Source organism: Pleurodeles waltl, chromosome 3_1 (assembly GCF_031143425.1).
Source record: "Pleurodeles waltl isolate 20211129_DDA chromosome 3_1, aPleWal1.hap1.20221129, whole genome shotgun sequence".
Lineage (NCBI taxonomy): Eukaryota > Metazoa > Chordata > Amphibia > Caudata > Salamandridae > Pleurodeles > Pleurodeles waltl.
Window position 1 is genome coordinate 1,862,941,441 of NC_090440.1, and position 15,853 is coordinate 1,862,957,293.

Sequence of the window (15,853 nt, forward strand, 5' to 3'; positions counted from 1 at the left end):
CATCCCTCTAAAGACCACTACAGCACTTGCAGTGGCAAAGGCCCTCTTGGGAATCTTTTCCAGGGTGGGCTTCCCTAAAGAGGAAGTATCAGACAGAGGTAGTAACTTCATGTCTGCATACTTAAAGGCAATGTGGAAAGAATGTGGTGTAACATACAAATTCATCACACCTTACCACCTTCAGACAAATGGATTGGTTGAGGGGTTTAATAAAACTCTCAAAGGTATGATCATGGGACTATCAGAAAAGCTCAGAAGGAGATGGGATGTCCTACTGCCATGCCTCCTTTTTGCCTACAGGGAGGTATCCCCGAAGGGAGTAGGCTACAGCCATTTTGAACTCCTTTTTGGTCACCCTGTTAGGGGTCCACTTGCACTTGTGAAAGAGGGGAGGGAGCAACCCCTAAAGCCCCCCCCCCAAACAAGACATTGTGGACTATGTACCTGGCCTAAGAGCAAAAATGGTTGAGTATATAAAAAAAGACCACTAAAAACCTTCAGGCAAGCCAAGAGTTGTAAAAACGATGGCATGACCAGAAGGCTGTCCTGACAGAGTATCACCCAGGACAGGAAGTGTGGGTACTGGTGCCTGTGGCACCAAGAGCACTCCAGGACAAATTGATTGGCCAACATCTGATAGTGGAGAAAAAGGGTAAAGTCACTTATTTAGTGAATCTAGGCACTCCCAGAAGTCCTCTAAGAGTACTTTGTGTGGACCGCCTGAAACCCTACTATGATAGGGAAGACTTAACCCTACTCATGGCCAACACTGCAGCTGATGGCTCAGTGGAAGGAGGTGTCTTTGCAGACTGCCATACAGAAGAGCAAAAGGACGACTGCGGGAACCTCCTAGGCCAGTGTTCTGAGCTTTTTTCCTCAGACACCTGGTCAGACGACTTGGTGTGAACACACCATAGATACTGGAGACAGTTTACCTGTCAAAAGTAATATTTATAGACAGCCTGACCATGTCAGGGACTGCATTAAATTAGAAGTTCAGAAAATGTTGGACTTCAGAGTCACTGAGAATTCAGATAGTCCTTGGGCCAGGCCTGTAGTGCTAGTACCAAAACCTTATTCTCAAAATGGGAAAAGGGAGATAAGGTTTGGTGTAGATTATAGAGGGCTCAATACAGTTACAGAGACTGATGCGCACCCTGTACCCAGTTCAGATGAGCGGATAGATACACTGGCATCTGCAAAGTATCTAAGCACGTTTGACTTGACTGCAGGGTATTGGCAGATCAAGCTATCAGAAGATGCAAAACCTAAAACCGTATTCTCTACCATTGGAGGGTATTACCAATTTACAGTTATGCCCTTTGGATTAAAGAATGCACCTGCCACTTTCAAGAGGCTGGTGAATACAATCCTCCAAGGTCTGGAAGCTTTCAGTGCAGCATATCAAGATGATATTGCTGTATTCAGCTCCACCACAAATGACTACCTGATCCACCGATGGAAAGTTTTGGAGGCACTGCAAAAGCAGGCTTTACTATCAAGGCTTCAAAGTGCCAGATAGGGCATGGGAAGGTGGTTTATCTGGTACACCTAGTTGATGGAGAACAAATTGAACCACTGTGGGGGAAGATCGAGACTATTTTGGACTGGTCTCCCCCTACTACTCAGACCCAGGTCAGAGCCTTTCTTGGTCTCACTGGGTACTACAGGAGGTTTATTAAGAATTATGGCTGCATTGTTGCCCATCTTAATTAACTCACTTCCCCAAAAAATGCCCAAGAAGGTATTATGGACAGCCAGCTGTCAGAAACTCTTTTCGGGAGCTTAAGCAGGCTATGTGTACTGCACCTGTCCTAAAGAGCCTAAACAACTCCAAGAAATCTATTGTCCAGACAGATGCTTCAGAGGTAGGGGTTGGGGCAGTGCTATCACAACTGAATTCAGAGGGCCAAGATCAACCTGTTGCTTTTCTTACTAGAAGGTTGATCCCTAGAAAAAAGCTTTGGTCAGCCATAGAGAGGGAGATCTTTGCTGTGGTCTGGGCCCTGAAGAAGCTAAGACCCTACTTATTTGAGACTCACTTCATAGTTCAGACAGACCGCAAACCTCTCTTTCTTATGGTTAAAACAAATGAAAGGTGAAAACCCTAAAGTGTTGAGGTGGTCTATTTCACTACAGGGGATAGACTTTACAGTAGAACATAGACCTGGGAGTAACCACTCCAATGAAGATGGACCCTCCAGATATTTCCACTTAGACAGTGAAGACTCATCTGAGCAAGGTTAGCCTTACTGTCCCTCGTTTGGGGGACGGGGAGGGAGTTGTGCAGGAAAGAACCCTCTTTTTGGCATGTTACCCCAATTTGTGCCTGATCTCAGTGTGTTTGACTGTGTCAATGGAGTCCTGCTAACGAGGAGCCCAGTGCTTATGCTCTCTTTCCTCTCAAATATGTCACTACATACTGTTAACCCAATATTCCATCCCAAATTGGCATACTGATGCCCCCTTTTAAGTCCCTAGTATATGGTACTTAGGTACCCAGGGCACTGGTGTTCCAGGGAATACCTATGGGCTGCAGCATTACTTTTGCCACCCATAGGGAGCCCATGCAAAGGCTTCTACAGGACTGCCATTGCAGCCTGCGTGAAATGGTGCATGCACCCTTTCACAGCCATTTTCACTACACCAGGTCACTTATAAGTCACCTATATGTCAGCCCTTACAACCCTGAAGGCTGGGCGCAAAGTACCTGTGTGTGAGGTCATCCCTTGCGGGGACGCCATTTTACACGTGTACTGGACATAGGTCACGACCTATGTCTAGCCACATAGTGGTAACTCCGAACATAGGCGTGTTTGGTATCAAACATGTAGGAATCATACCCACATGCTTTTGCAAGCATTGATTGTATGATCCCATGCACTCTGGGGGCTCCTTAGAGGGCCCCCAGTACTGCCATGCAGCCTTCTGAGGTTTTCCAGGCAGCCCCAGCTGCCACCTCACAGACAGACTTCTGCCCTCCTGCTGCTTGAAAAGCTCAATCCCAGAAAGGCAAAACAAATGTTTTCCTTTGAGAGAGGGGTGTTACACCCTCTCCCTCTGGAAATAGGTGTTATAGGCTTGGGAGGGGTAGCCTCCCCAGGCCACTGGAAATGGTTTGGAGGGCACATTTGGTGCATTTTTTGCATAATCTAGTCTACACCAGTTCAGGGACCCCCAGTCCCTGCTCTGGCGTGAAACTGGACAAAGGAAAGGGGAGTGGCCACTCCCCTGTCCATCAACACACCAGGGGTGGTGCTCAAAGCTCCTCCAGAGGGTCACTGGGTTTTGCAATCTTGGATTCCAAGTTGACAGGCAACTATGGGAGCACCTGAGTGGCCAGTGCCAGCAGGTGACGTTAGAGCGCTCCCCCGATATGTGCTTACCTGTTTAGCTGACCAATCCCCCTTTCAGGGCTATTTAGGGTCTCTCTCTTGGGTGGTTCTTCAGATTCGGATTGCAAGACTCCAACAGGAATCCTCTGCATCCTTTACTTCACCTTCTCAGCAAAGAATCTGCATCTGGACCCTCCAGGAACTCTACAAACTGCAACAAAGAAGCAAAGATGACTTCTGCAACACTGTATCTTCAGCTCCTATCAGCAACTGCAACTGTTTCTGGGCGAGCATCCTCAGAGGACAGACAGCTTGTCTTCACCCTGGACCAGAAGCACGAAGGAATCTCCCTTGGAGTGAAGAACTCACTCCCCTGCTTCAGCAGACACTTCTCTGCAACGACAACCGACTGCATGGGTCCCCTCTCCTGACGAGTTGCTGAGACGACCGCCATGCTCAGATCTTCTGAATGCCTGTTCAGATACATCTGCGGGTGCTGCCTGCTTCTGCGTGGGCTCTCTTTGTTCCTGAGCGCCCCCTCTGTCTCCTCCTCCAAGGGGCGACCTCCTGGTCCTTCCCGGGCCCTGGCAGTACCTAAAACCTTCATCGGCAACTCTTGCAGCAAGCAAGGCTTGTTTGCGGTCTTTCTGCGTGGTAACAACTCTGCATCCTCCAGCATGCCGTGGGACATCTTCTGACCAAAGGAGAAGTTCCTGGCACCTTCTATTGTTGCAGAATCTTTGGCTTCTTCCACCCGGAGGCAGCCCTTTTGCACCTTCATCTGGGGTTTAGTGGGCTCCTGCCCCCTGGACACTTGCGTGACTCTTGGACTTGGTCCCCTTCCTTTGCAGGTCCAGGAATCCGTCTTCAGTGCTCTGCGGTCAGTTGTTGTCTTTGCAGAATCCCCTATCTCGACTTTACTGTCTTTCTGGGTAGTAGTATCACTTTACTCCTACTTTTCAGGTTCTTGGGTTGGGGAATCTTGGACACCCTTAGTGTTTTCTTACACTCCCAGTGACCCTCTACACACTACACTAGGCCTGGGGTCCATTCGTGGTTCGCATCCCTCTTTTGGAATATATGGTTTGTGTTGCCCCTAGGCCTGTTGTCTCCTACTGCATTCTATTGTGTTCTACAGTGTTTGCACTACTTTTCTAACTGTTTACTTACCTGATTTTGGTTTGTGTGTATATTTTGTGTATATTACTTACCTCCTAGGGGAGTATATCCTCTGAGATATATTTTGGCATATTGTCACTAAAATAAAGTACCTTTATTTTTTGTTTGAGTATTGTGTTTCTTATGATATAGTGCTAAGTGATATAAGTGGTACAGTAGGAGCTTTGCATGTCTCCTAGTTCAGCCTAAGCTGCTCTGCTATAGCTACCTCTATCAGCCTAAGCTGCTAGAACACTACTAATCTACTAATAAGGGATAACTGGACCTGGCACAAGGTGTAAGTACCATCAGGTACCCACTATAAGCCAGGCCAGCCTCCTACAACAGTTCTAACCAATGCTCTTCCCGCTGCTGAAAGAGACCTTGCGCCACCTTCGGGTGTGGACGCTATTCATGATTCGCTAGGCATCAATGTCTGAGTGTGTCTGTCCCGGTGTTCAGAGTGCTAGCCAGGTGTTGAACAACTAGGGATATGCCCTTCTGTTCCAGCCAGGTCAAAAGGCACAGGGTCTCCTGACAAAATGTCCAGGACCCCACCCTGTCCTGTTTGTTGCACTACCACACGGCGGTGGTGTTGTACGTGAACACCTACACCATTCATGGAGGGTAAAAAGGCTTTTAATGGCAGTCGGATCAGTCAGAGTGCCAGCAAATTGAAGTGGAGTCCGGGTTCTGCCAGAGACCAGAGTCCCCTATTCTAAACCTCTCCCAGGTGGCCGCCCGATCCAAAGAGTGACACATCTGTCTCTACTGTCAGATCTGGTTGGGGCCAATTGTGGTTCGTTAGTCACCACTGCAGATCTTGTGACATTCCCTCTGAGATCTAGACCAAGTCGGAGAGATTCCCTGATGCTAAGAGCCCGGAAATGCCAGAGGGAATGTGTCACTAGCAGGATGTCACGAGGCCCAGCAGCCTCAGAGTCAGTCTCACCGAAACCGAGCTAGAGACTGAAACATCAGTATCGTAGACCGAATATCCTGGAATCGCCATTCAGGAGGTTATGTCTGAAATGCCATTGTGTCCAGAACAGCTCCAATGAAAGGGAGAGACTAGAAGCGAGTCAAATGCAACTTCAATGCATTCATAGTGAATCCAAGCGAGTGCAGATGGTCCGCAGAAGTCTGGAGGTGGAAGACCACAGTCTGGGGTGAACCCACCTGTAGGTAGCTGGCTCTCTATATAGTGCACTATAAATGAAGTACAGTGTGCAGAGTACAGTGGATCCCAAATTGGTATTGCAGGGGCAAAAGTAGATAGGACTAATGTTCTATTTTGTGGTAGTGTGGGTGAGCAGTTAGGCTTATCAGAGGGTAGTGCTAAGCATTTGTTGAACTCACAGAGGCAATAAATGAGGCCCACGATGAAAAAGTCAGAGACCAATTTAGAAAAATAATTATTTTTATATATGTTTCAAACTCTAGATCTTTGTACTCAGGTAAGTAGACTTTTAAGCATAAATACTTTGCAGTTTAAAAAATAGTGCAATGTTCAGAGTTCTCCCAATGTTATCCTATGGATGAAAACAATGTTCAGCAAACACAGGGTTAACGACTTACATAGCCAATCTCAGGGAGTAAAGGTAAGTATTGGGCACTGATTAGAACCACACCAACAGATCACACCAGGCAGCACTGGGGCAGCCAGGTGCAGAGGTGTAGTAAGGCGTTGGGTACCCAATAGTTTCCTATCGGAGTTTGGTCCTTGTGAAAGCAGGCTGCAGGCTCTGGCTACGAAGCCAGTCAGGGACAACAAACAGGTAGGTAGTAGACTTGGGGTGCTCGGGGAAGTAGGTGCACCTTTGGTCCTCTTCTCCTGTGCCCAGGGGAAACGGATGCAGGTGTGTCTTTAGGTATCCGGTTTTCACGTCTGGGAGCACTCGCAGTCAGGAGGTCCCATGTTGAGGTTGCAGGCTTCCTGGAGGAGTCCACCTGGGGTGGACCCAGGGTGCATTTGATGTCCTAGGAGCCAGTGGATGTCGTTGGCACCGATGATCCACCTCAGCCGGGGACCTTTGTTGGCACCATCGGTTGGCTTCACCCCAGGTCGTGAACGTCAGGTGCAGTGGTCACTTCTGGTGTCAGCTTTCCAGGGTCCAGCAACTGCAGTCTTTTCTTTGGAGTTTCTTGTTCTAGGGCAAGTCCGGTGCCCATGGTAGACTTGAGTCTTTATTGAAGGCTAGATGAGTTGGTTTCTTGTACAGGATCCTTCAAGGTCAGCAGGCAGGCCAGAGGGGCTGGTTCCATATCACCTTCTGCTTCTTTTCTTTTTCTACGGGTGCAAATCCTCTCTGTCCGGGCCTCTTAGGTTGTCGAAATCTGAGTTCTAGGGGTTAGAGGTGCCACCTAAATACTTAATTTAGGGGTGTTACAGGGACTGCCAGTTGGTAGCCAATGGGCTGACCACCTTTAGGGTGACAACATCCTTCTTATGACCACTTCCACTGGGAAGTGGGCATAATCCTAACACTAGTAGCCTATGTAGGATGCTGGCATGGTGTGTGGTGGACACCTAAGGTGTTTGCACCTTGGTCCAGGTTCAGACACCCCCGTTAGTGAAACAGTGTCTAGGAAGCCAGTGCTCTCACATGGTAGCTGTGGTGAGCAGCCAAGACTTATCTAGGAGGACTGTAAAGCACTTGCAATACCACAGTAGTCACACAGTAACTTATCTCACATGAAAGAAACCACACAGTGTTGCAAAAATAAAGGTACTTTATTAAAGTAACACTGAACTATATCACTTATAGGCATTTCCCCCAACTGGAGGTAAGTACACACTTTATATAACGGTAAATATTAGGAAATAGCCTAGAAAAACAACAAGCAATGGCAAGAAATAGCAAAAAATAGTTAGGGCCCTATAACGGGGGTAAACCCTATACTAAAATAGTGGAATGCAAAGTGAGGTCCCCCACCCGAGGCTGTGGAATAGTTAGAAGGGAGCTGGGAAAACTCGAGACCCCCAAAAGGTGAGTACCTAGATGACCCCCAGCGACCAGGAGTGCAGAGGTAAGTTACCGGGTCTCACCAAAGACTAACAAGGGGACTTAGAAAAGGAAGTTTGCAAGAAACTGACCAGCCCAGTGGAACCCAACGGTGGATTCCAGATGAAGAGGACCTGCAAAAGAAGGGGACAGAGTTCAGTCCACGCAGGAGTGTCCAGGTGGGGTAGGAGACACTGCCCAACCTTCTGTGGATGAAGATCCGGGTCGACGATGGCAGATGAAGATCGGTTGTGGAACCCATGAGCCACAGAGCGATCATGCAGCAGATGTGCCACGCCAGTCGCCGACAGGTCAGTAGTCAGAAGGACCACTAACAAGCCTTAGCAAGTGCACATCTGAGCAGAAGAGAATTTGCAGATCTGAAGAGGACCATCAAGGTCTAGGGAACTCAAACTTTGTAGGGGAGTTCAGGCTGACCCTCAGCAGTCGGGAGAGCCAGCAGAAGCAGTCATAACCCCCCCCACAGGCAACCCACTGGCAGAAGGCCCATTAAGTTGCAGTGAGTCCCAGTCAGCACACCTGGAGAGGGGTCCCACGTCGCTGAAGAAGCAGAGGAGAGACTGTCCTTGCAAGGATAAAGTGCTGGTGGCCGGGGCTACTTGAAGCCTGAAGCTCCCTCGGAGCAGGAGTCAACAAGCCTTGGTTGCTGCAAGAGTCGCAGTGCACCGGGATTCTGTCTAGCAAGGAGAGGCAAGGGCTCACCATCTCCCAAGTTGGACAGAAGGCAGAGAGGACCAAGAGGACCACTCAGAACCACCACCTGTGTTAGAGGCTCCACGCAGTTCCTGTGAAGAGCAGATCCCAGCAGCCATACGTCTTTGCCTTTGGTGCCTGTGGATGCAGGGGAGAGTCTCCTTCACTCCAAGGGAGATTCCTTCTTGTTTTTTTGTGCAGCTGAAGTCTTGCCGACCCAAGAGGATGCACAAATGTGGAAATGTTGCAATTCCTGGAAGGAGCCAGAGAAACAATGTTGCAAGGCGAGGTCGTCTCGGGAGTTGCAGACTTGTTTGGTTCCTATCAAGTCCAGCAGCGGTTCCGGTGACCAGAAGCAGAAGAGGTTGCTGTAGAAAAGTCCTGGTGGAGTCTTGCACAACAAATCTAGGGACCCACCACCAAGGGAGTCCCTGAATAGCCCTAACAGGGGCTTGGTCACTCTGCAGGGTAGGTGCTGCTGCATAAACCGGTGACCTCGCAAGTAAGTGTCCATCTCCCCACTTCCTTTATAGAAACTTTACCACAGCACTTTTTTGAACGCTACGATGCATTCAGGTCGGGGCACCTCGTGTCCTGCATTTAATGATACGGCCGTGGATTAACAGACTGTACTCCTTCAGCCCAATTCTTTGTTTCTTCTTTAACTGACTACGGTGTGTTACATAAGGGTATGATTACTTTTGGGTCACGATATACCCTCCCATCTTTATCCCCCTCATGTGCCACCCTTCCTTTGACCTTTAGGAACGTCTCTTATGTTGTTTTATAATGAAGTATTTCTTCACTGGTTAAAACTGGCTACATGCCCTACCCTATATGTGATATTAGGGATACTTATGAACATTTCTACAGAATTGATGATTGATTTCTCTCCTGTTGCTTTTATGATGTATGTGTATAAGATTTGAAGTGAGTCATATATAAATACAATTTTTGAATTCCACTTTTACTGTCAATCCCTCATTTCCTCTAATCTGATCGGCTCATCCTCAGCCATTTGTGCCTTGGACTTGTATGATGACTGTATTACCCCAATACGATGCCCCCCTTCTTTGGCATATGTTCTCTTACCACCAGATTTACTGTGTACCGGGTGATGGGCCAGCGATATCCCATGAAGCCTATTCTCTAATTGAGATGGTAAACCACTTTATATGTTACCAGCATGGTGTGCCTACAATCACTTGATCACTGAGTGTTGCACTAGTTTGTCACTCCCCTTTTTCCTCATTAACCTATACTCGTCGCCCTTGAATATTGGTGAAGCGATGATATACTGAGCTAATTTTAGCCCCTTTTTGTTTCCCATACTTAGGGCGACTGATAGGAAAGGAAACCCAGACCGTTTTAGTCCTGTCAAGCGACTGATGACGTTCTGACTGTGAGCGTTAGTCAACAGAAGTATAAGTATTTTGTTTTTTTCTTGTGGAGAAAATCTATGATTAATTAGGTCCTGAAGAAGCGTCACGGGATCCTGTTGGACCAATAACGACGCAAAACATGTCGACCACATATTAAGGAGAGTCGGACCTTCTCCGTCCTCCTTAATTATTTTGATTGATCTTGTGTGAGTGTTCAAGCATTGCCTCTAGTTTCACTCCCTTGATTTCTTTTTAATCTTGACCACTTCCCAACAGCAAATAATAAACTATTAGGTGAGGGATCTGAGCCAATTTTATTATTCTCTTTCTGTACATTTTCTCCTCTCTCAGACCCATATTTGGCTCCGCGGCATCATCGAGTATATTCAAAAAGATCTCCGGCAAAGAGCCCCCCCTCGGGGGGTGCCCGTCAGACATTGCAGCGCCGGTCTGACGAGGAGCTGTCCAATGATGAAGCATGACACCGAATACGGTGTGTGAGGACCATTGCTCCTGATTAACAGGACTTTTTTTCTCTTTTTCCTTTCCTTCCAATTTCGGAACAGTGTACCTTATCATATTAGCACTCTGCAGGGTGACCACCTATCAGAGGGGGTTCATTGACATCAGTTACATGTCCTGAACAACCAGATCCTCCCACAGGCCTCGGCCCATCTTGTTTCCAAGATGGCAGAATAAAGTGGCCAACTGCAGGAACTCTGGGCACCACCCCTGGGGTGGTGATGGGCAAGGGAGTGGTCAATCCCCTTTCCTTTGTGGGGTTTCATGCAAGAACAGGGGCTGGGGGGGTCCCTCGACTGGTGCAAACCGGATTATGCAAAGAGGGCACCAAATGATATAGCAATAGCAAAGGTGCCCACACATAATTCAGGGCCATTTCCCGACCCTTTGTGAGTGCGGGGATGCCATTACACGCGTGCCCTACATATAGGTCAATACCTATATGTAGCTTCACAATGGTAACTCCGAATTTGGTCATGTAAGGTGTCTAAGATCATGGAATTTCCCCCCCCACATTCCAAATCTGGGTTTGGGGAGCTAATTCCATGCATCCTGGGAACTCCACTATGGACCCCCAGTACTGCCAAACCGGCTCTCTGAGGCTTGCACTGCAGCTACAGCTGCTGCCACCTCAGACAGGGTTCTGCCCTCCTGGGGTCTGAGCAGCTCAGTCCCAAGAAGGCAAAACAAAGCATTTCCTTTGGGAGCAGGGTGTTACACCTTCTCCCTTTGGAAATAGGTGTTACAGAGCTCCTCCAGTGCGTCCCAGACTTCAGCCATCTTGCTTTGCAAGGTGTGGGGGCCCGCTGGAGGGCTCTGAGTGGCCAGTGCCAGCAGGTGACGTCAGAGCCCCCTCCTGACAGGTCCTTACCTGATAAGGTAGCCAATCCCACTCGCAGGGCTATTAAGGGTCTCTCTTGTGGGTTCCCTTCAGATTCTACTTGCAAGTTTCCAGCAGGAATCCTCTGCAACTACTACTTCATCCTCTGATCTCGGATCAACCGCAGCCTGCGCCAGGATCCGCTGTAACAGCAAAAAAGTATCCACAAGGGATACCTGTCTTCTGCAACTTTAGCCAGCAACTGCAACAGTTTCCACAGTGTGCACACTCTGAGGACTCCCTATCTTCACCCTGCACCAGAAGGACCTAAGAAATCTCCCTTGGGGTGACAGTCACTCCCCTGCTCACGCAGGTACCTTCTAAGTCGACGACCGGTTCTCTTGGACTCCTCTCCTGGCGATGAGCATGCTCCTTGGAACACAGAAGGTGGACTTCATCGACACAGACTATCCTGAGGTCCTGCTGTCCCAATTTGGAGGAGGTAAGACCTTGCCTTCCCCCAGAACGACAGTACCCCTGTGCACTGCGTCGTCTTCACCTCCTGAGGCCTCTGTGCACTATTTGCAAAATTCCTTCATGCACAGCCTGGCCCAGTTCCCCAGCACTCTATCCTGCGACGCTCAACTCGCTGGGTTATTCTCCAGCGGCGTGGGACCTTCCTTTGTAGTGCTGCACCAACCATTTTTTGCACCTCCTTTGTCCCAGTGTCCTGGACTCCCGTGGGGGCTATCTGGTGCTCTGAGGGCTCTCTGAAGTGCTGAGAGCCCACTCTTCCTCCTCACAGAGTTTAGGCCCCCAGGTTCCTCCTGAGTCCAGATAGCGCCTAGTTGACACAAAACGCGACTTTGCAGGAGCCAAGACTTGTTGGAGGAATCGAGCGCCGAAACTCGCCTGCATCCAACTTCACGACGAGGGACATCCTTTGCATCATGCAGGAACCAGCTGGCATCTTCCTAGGGTGCATTCCTGCAGTCTTCGTCCAACCAGGGACTCTTCTTTTGCACCCTCTTCTTGGTTGGCAGGGGCTCCTGTCCTTCCTGGAACTTCTTTCGACTTCTGGACTTGGTCTCCTTTCTTTGCAGGTCTTCAGGTCCAGGAATCCACTGTTTGTTGTTTGCAGACTTGGTTGGTTCTTGCAATAATTCCAATCATGGGGGTGTAGTGTCTCCTAAGGAAACCTGCAGTACTTTACTCCTGCTTTTCTGGGCTCAGGGGTGGGGAAATGTACTTACCTTTACATAATTCTTATTCTCCCAGCGATTCTGCACACACTACACTTGTCTACGGGGGAATTCGTGGTTCGCATTCCACTTTCTTAGTACATGGTTTGTGTTGCACCAAGACCTATTTTCTCCCATTGCATTCTATAGCATTTCCTATTCTTTGCAGTATCCTATGTCTAATTACTTAACTTATTTTGGTGTTATTAGAAATGGGGTTTCTGGTTGGCTAGGGTATGCACCTCAGCCAGGCAGAACTTACACACTCTAGTCAGGGCAAGGGAGTTACATGTCCAAGATAACCCCTGCTCAACCCCTTGGTAGCTTGGCACGAGGCTTAACCCGGAGGCAATGTGTAAAGCGTTTGCACAACACACACACACGTAACGCAATATCCCCACCTCAAAGGAAACACAACACCAGATTATTTGAAAATATACTGTGTTGTACACAACGCAATTATCAGACCAAACATCACATATCAGTACTATCCTGCTACCTTAGCAGTTGTCAGAACGTTACACATTAGTTACTCTCCAAATACTCGTCACCAGCCGACTGGACTACGGGAACGCCCTCTACGCAGGAACCACAGCCAAGCTTCAGAAAGGACTCCAGCACATACAGAACGCCTCCGCACGACTCGTCTTGGACATCCCCCGCCACGCCCACATCTCCGCCCACCTGAGAGACCTGCACTGGCTCCCCGTCAACAAGAGAATCACGTTCAGACTCCTCACCCACGCACACAAGGCTCTCCACGACCTGGGCCCCAAGTACCTCAACAAGCGCCTCACCTTCTACACGCCCACCCGCCAGCTGCGATCGACCAGCCTTGCCCTCGCCGCCGTACCACGCATTTGCAGAACCACCGCCGGAGGAAGATCCTTCTCCTACCTGGCGGCTAAGACATGGAACTCCCTCCCCATCCACCTACGGCAGACCCAGGACCATCTCTCCTTCAGGAAGCAACTCAAGACCTGGCTTTTCGAGCAGTAATGGACCCCCACCCGCCCCTATCCAGCGCCTTGAGACCCTTGCGGGTGAGTAGCGCGCTATATAAATTGTTGATTGATTGATTGAAATTAGCAGTAGTCACACTTAACACAAAGGTTACTCAGTATTCTGCAACATAAGCAGTAGTCAGGAAACACGTTATCACATTAGAACACTTGTCATAAGAATATCATAAAACGCCCATAGTAGGAACATTAGAAAAAATATGGCAAGTCATGGAAACATATTAGCAAGTCATGCCCTAAAAGGAACATTTGCATATGTCTATGAAACACCATCAAAAACAGGTAGGCAACATATAAATCAGACAAAGTCTCTAGTAAGAACTTCCGTTCTATATATTGTTCCTTTAACAGTACCTGGCTTGATGAAGGCACCTCCAGTGCCTAGAAGATGAACAATGGGGCCCCCGGCGGTCCTTGGCGCACAATGGGGGCCTCTGACATCCTTTTGAGGAGAAGAGGGCGGCACGCACCTCCTCTAGACCATTGATGGGCCCCTCTGGGGACCGTGATTACTGGGGGCCATCCAGGAAGCGCTTATCAAAGCGCTAAGGCCATACTTATAGCCCGGGTTGCGGCGGTGATTCCAGCATGAAACAGGTGCCTCGAAGTGCCTGAGGGCACAGAAGAGCGCTCTCTCAGCTCAAAGGGGATATCAAGGCAGCACTCCTCGTGCAGGGCAAAGTTACAGTGGTCAGGGGCCACGGCACCCTGCCCCTGGGAACAATGAAGCAGGAAGGAGCACAAGGCTGGTGGGTCCAGCTACAGGCCAGCACAAGGGGTGCAGATGATGGCAGTTCCTCCTACTGACCAGGCAGGTCCCAGGTTAGCACAGCAGCAGCAGTCCAAGGCGGTTTCCTGGTGAGTCCATTCAGCAGCATCTTGTGTCCAGGTTCAATTTCCAAGAGTGTTCAAACTGTGGGGAAAATTCCCCTGTACTTATAGTCAGTTCTTAGTGTTTTACAATGGTAGGGAGAGGAGGTTCCAGCCAGTTACAACTGGTTCTGGGAGTGCCCCCTCTCTCCTTTCAGCACAGGCTCCAAACATCAGTGGGGGGTTAAAGACCCTATTGTGTGAGGCCAGGGCACAGTCTTTACAAATGCAGGTGTGCCCCGCCTCTCCCTTCTCTCAGCCCAGGAACACTATTCAGTATGCAGATTCACCTCTGTGACACCTCCACCCTCCCTGTTTACAGGCTGTCTGAAAAGTATGCACAAAGCCCCAACTGTCACTCTGCCCAGACGTGGATTGGAGTCAAGCTGCAAAACACCAGAGTCATAAGTACAGATAAATGCACACTTTGTAGAAGTGGCATTTCTGTGATAGTAATAAAAAAATACACCCACACCAGTAAGCAGTGTTTATCATCACCATCACAACCATACCAAACACGCCTACGCTACCCCTCATAAATCAGACAATACCCCTTACACATAAGGCAGGGCATTTCTAATACAATCCTATGAGAAGGCAGCACTCACAGCAGTGAGACACCAAGTTAGGCTGTTTGTCACTACCAGGATAGGCCATGCAATATGGCACATGTCCTGCCTTTCTACATACATGGCACCCTGCCCATAGGGCTAGCTAGGGCGTATCTTAGGGGTACATGTAGTAAAAAGGGAGTTCTGGGCCTGGCAAGTAAGTTTCGATGCCAGGTCCCTGTGGCAGAAAACTGCGCACAAAGGCCCTGCGCTAGCAGGCCTGAGACAGGTTTTGAAAGTCTACTTCAGTGGGTGGCGCAAGCAGCGCTGCAGGCCAACTAGTAGTATTTAATTTACAGGCCCTGGGTATAGAGATACCACTGTACAAGGGACTTATAGGTAAATTAAATATGCCAATTAGGTATAAGCCAATCATACCAACTTTAGATGGAAGAGCACATGCACTTTAGCACTGGTCAGCAGTGAAAAACTGCTCAGAGTCCTAGAGCCAACAGCGAGAGGTCAGAAAAACCAGGAGGAAGGAGGCAAAAAGACTGGGGATGACCCTGCGTAAGGCCAAAAGTCCAACACTACCCCCTACCAGCCAAAAGCCAGGGGAGAACAATCAATACCTTGATGTACTTCCCTGATTGGGGCGATAGAACAAGGAACCAGGCCCACAACAGCAGGGGCATGATCCAGTTCTATGCCTTCCTGACTCCACTTGGATCTCTCTGTCAATGCTTCCCAGGCAGCCTAGACCAACCCACGGGGGTTCTCTAGCTGTCAATGGCCAGAACCAGGCCCCAGGCCATCTAGGAGCCTCTGGTCTCTGAAACCATAACGAGTGGGGGGCGGTAGCCCCAGGTGCAAAGCAACCTGTCTCCACTCCACTTCCAATCAGTTCAGGGGCTCTACCCTGCCACTGATCCACCAACCTAGGGTCCGCACCAATAGGTTCTACAGGGCCGCGAGGCGAGGCTCTCCTCCCTCTACCCCTCCGTCTAGGATCCCGCCCTCCCCTCCTAGGAGGGGTATCACCTGAATCCACACTTGCCAGGGTGCTGGGTACACCAGCCCTGCACAACTCTCTCACCAGCCCAGGATCACTACCTGGCGACTGACCACCCAACCTAGGGACGACACCCTTGGGTTGCACCGGGGTCCGGGGCGGGCTTCCCCCTCCCTGAACCCCACTTCCAGAGTCCTGCGTCTCCCCACCTCGGGAGAAGC

At 49.4% G+C, this 15,853-nt stretch overlaps 1 protein-coding gene and 1 long non-coding RNA gene across 4 annotated transcripts in view; one reads left to right on the forward strand and one right to left on the reverse strand.

Moving 5' to 3' along the window:
• PIKFYVE (phosphoinositide kinase, FYVE-type zinc finger containing) overlaps nucleotides 1–15,853 on the reverse strand; it is a 1,212,885-nt gene that overhangs the window by 194,604 nt on the left and 1,002,428 nt on the right. The gene's annotated exons all lie outside the window — the stretch shown is intronic.
• On the forward strand, nucleotides 8,677–9,664 carry LOC138285678 (uncharacterized). The gene is made up of 3 exons (XR_011201632.1): nucleotides 8,677–8,714; nucleotides 9,311–9,373; nucleotides 9,549–9,664. It is a non-coding gene; the product is annotated as an uncharacterized lncRNA (long non-coding RNA).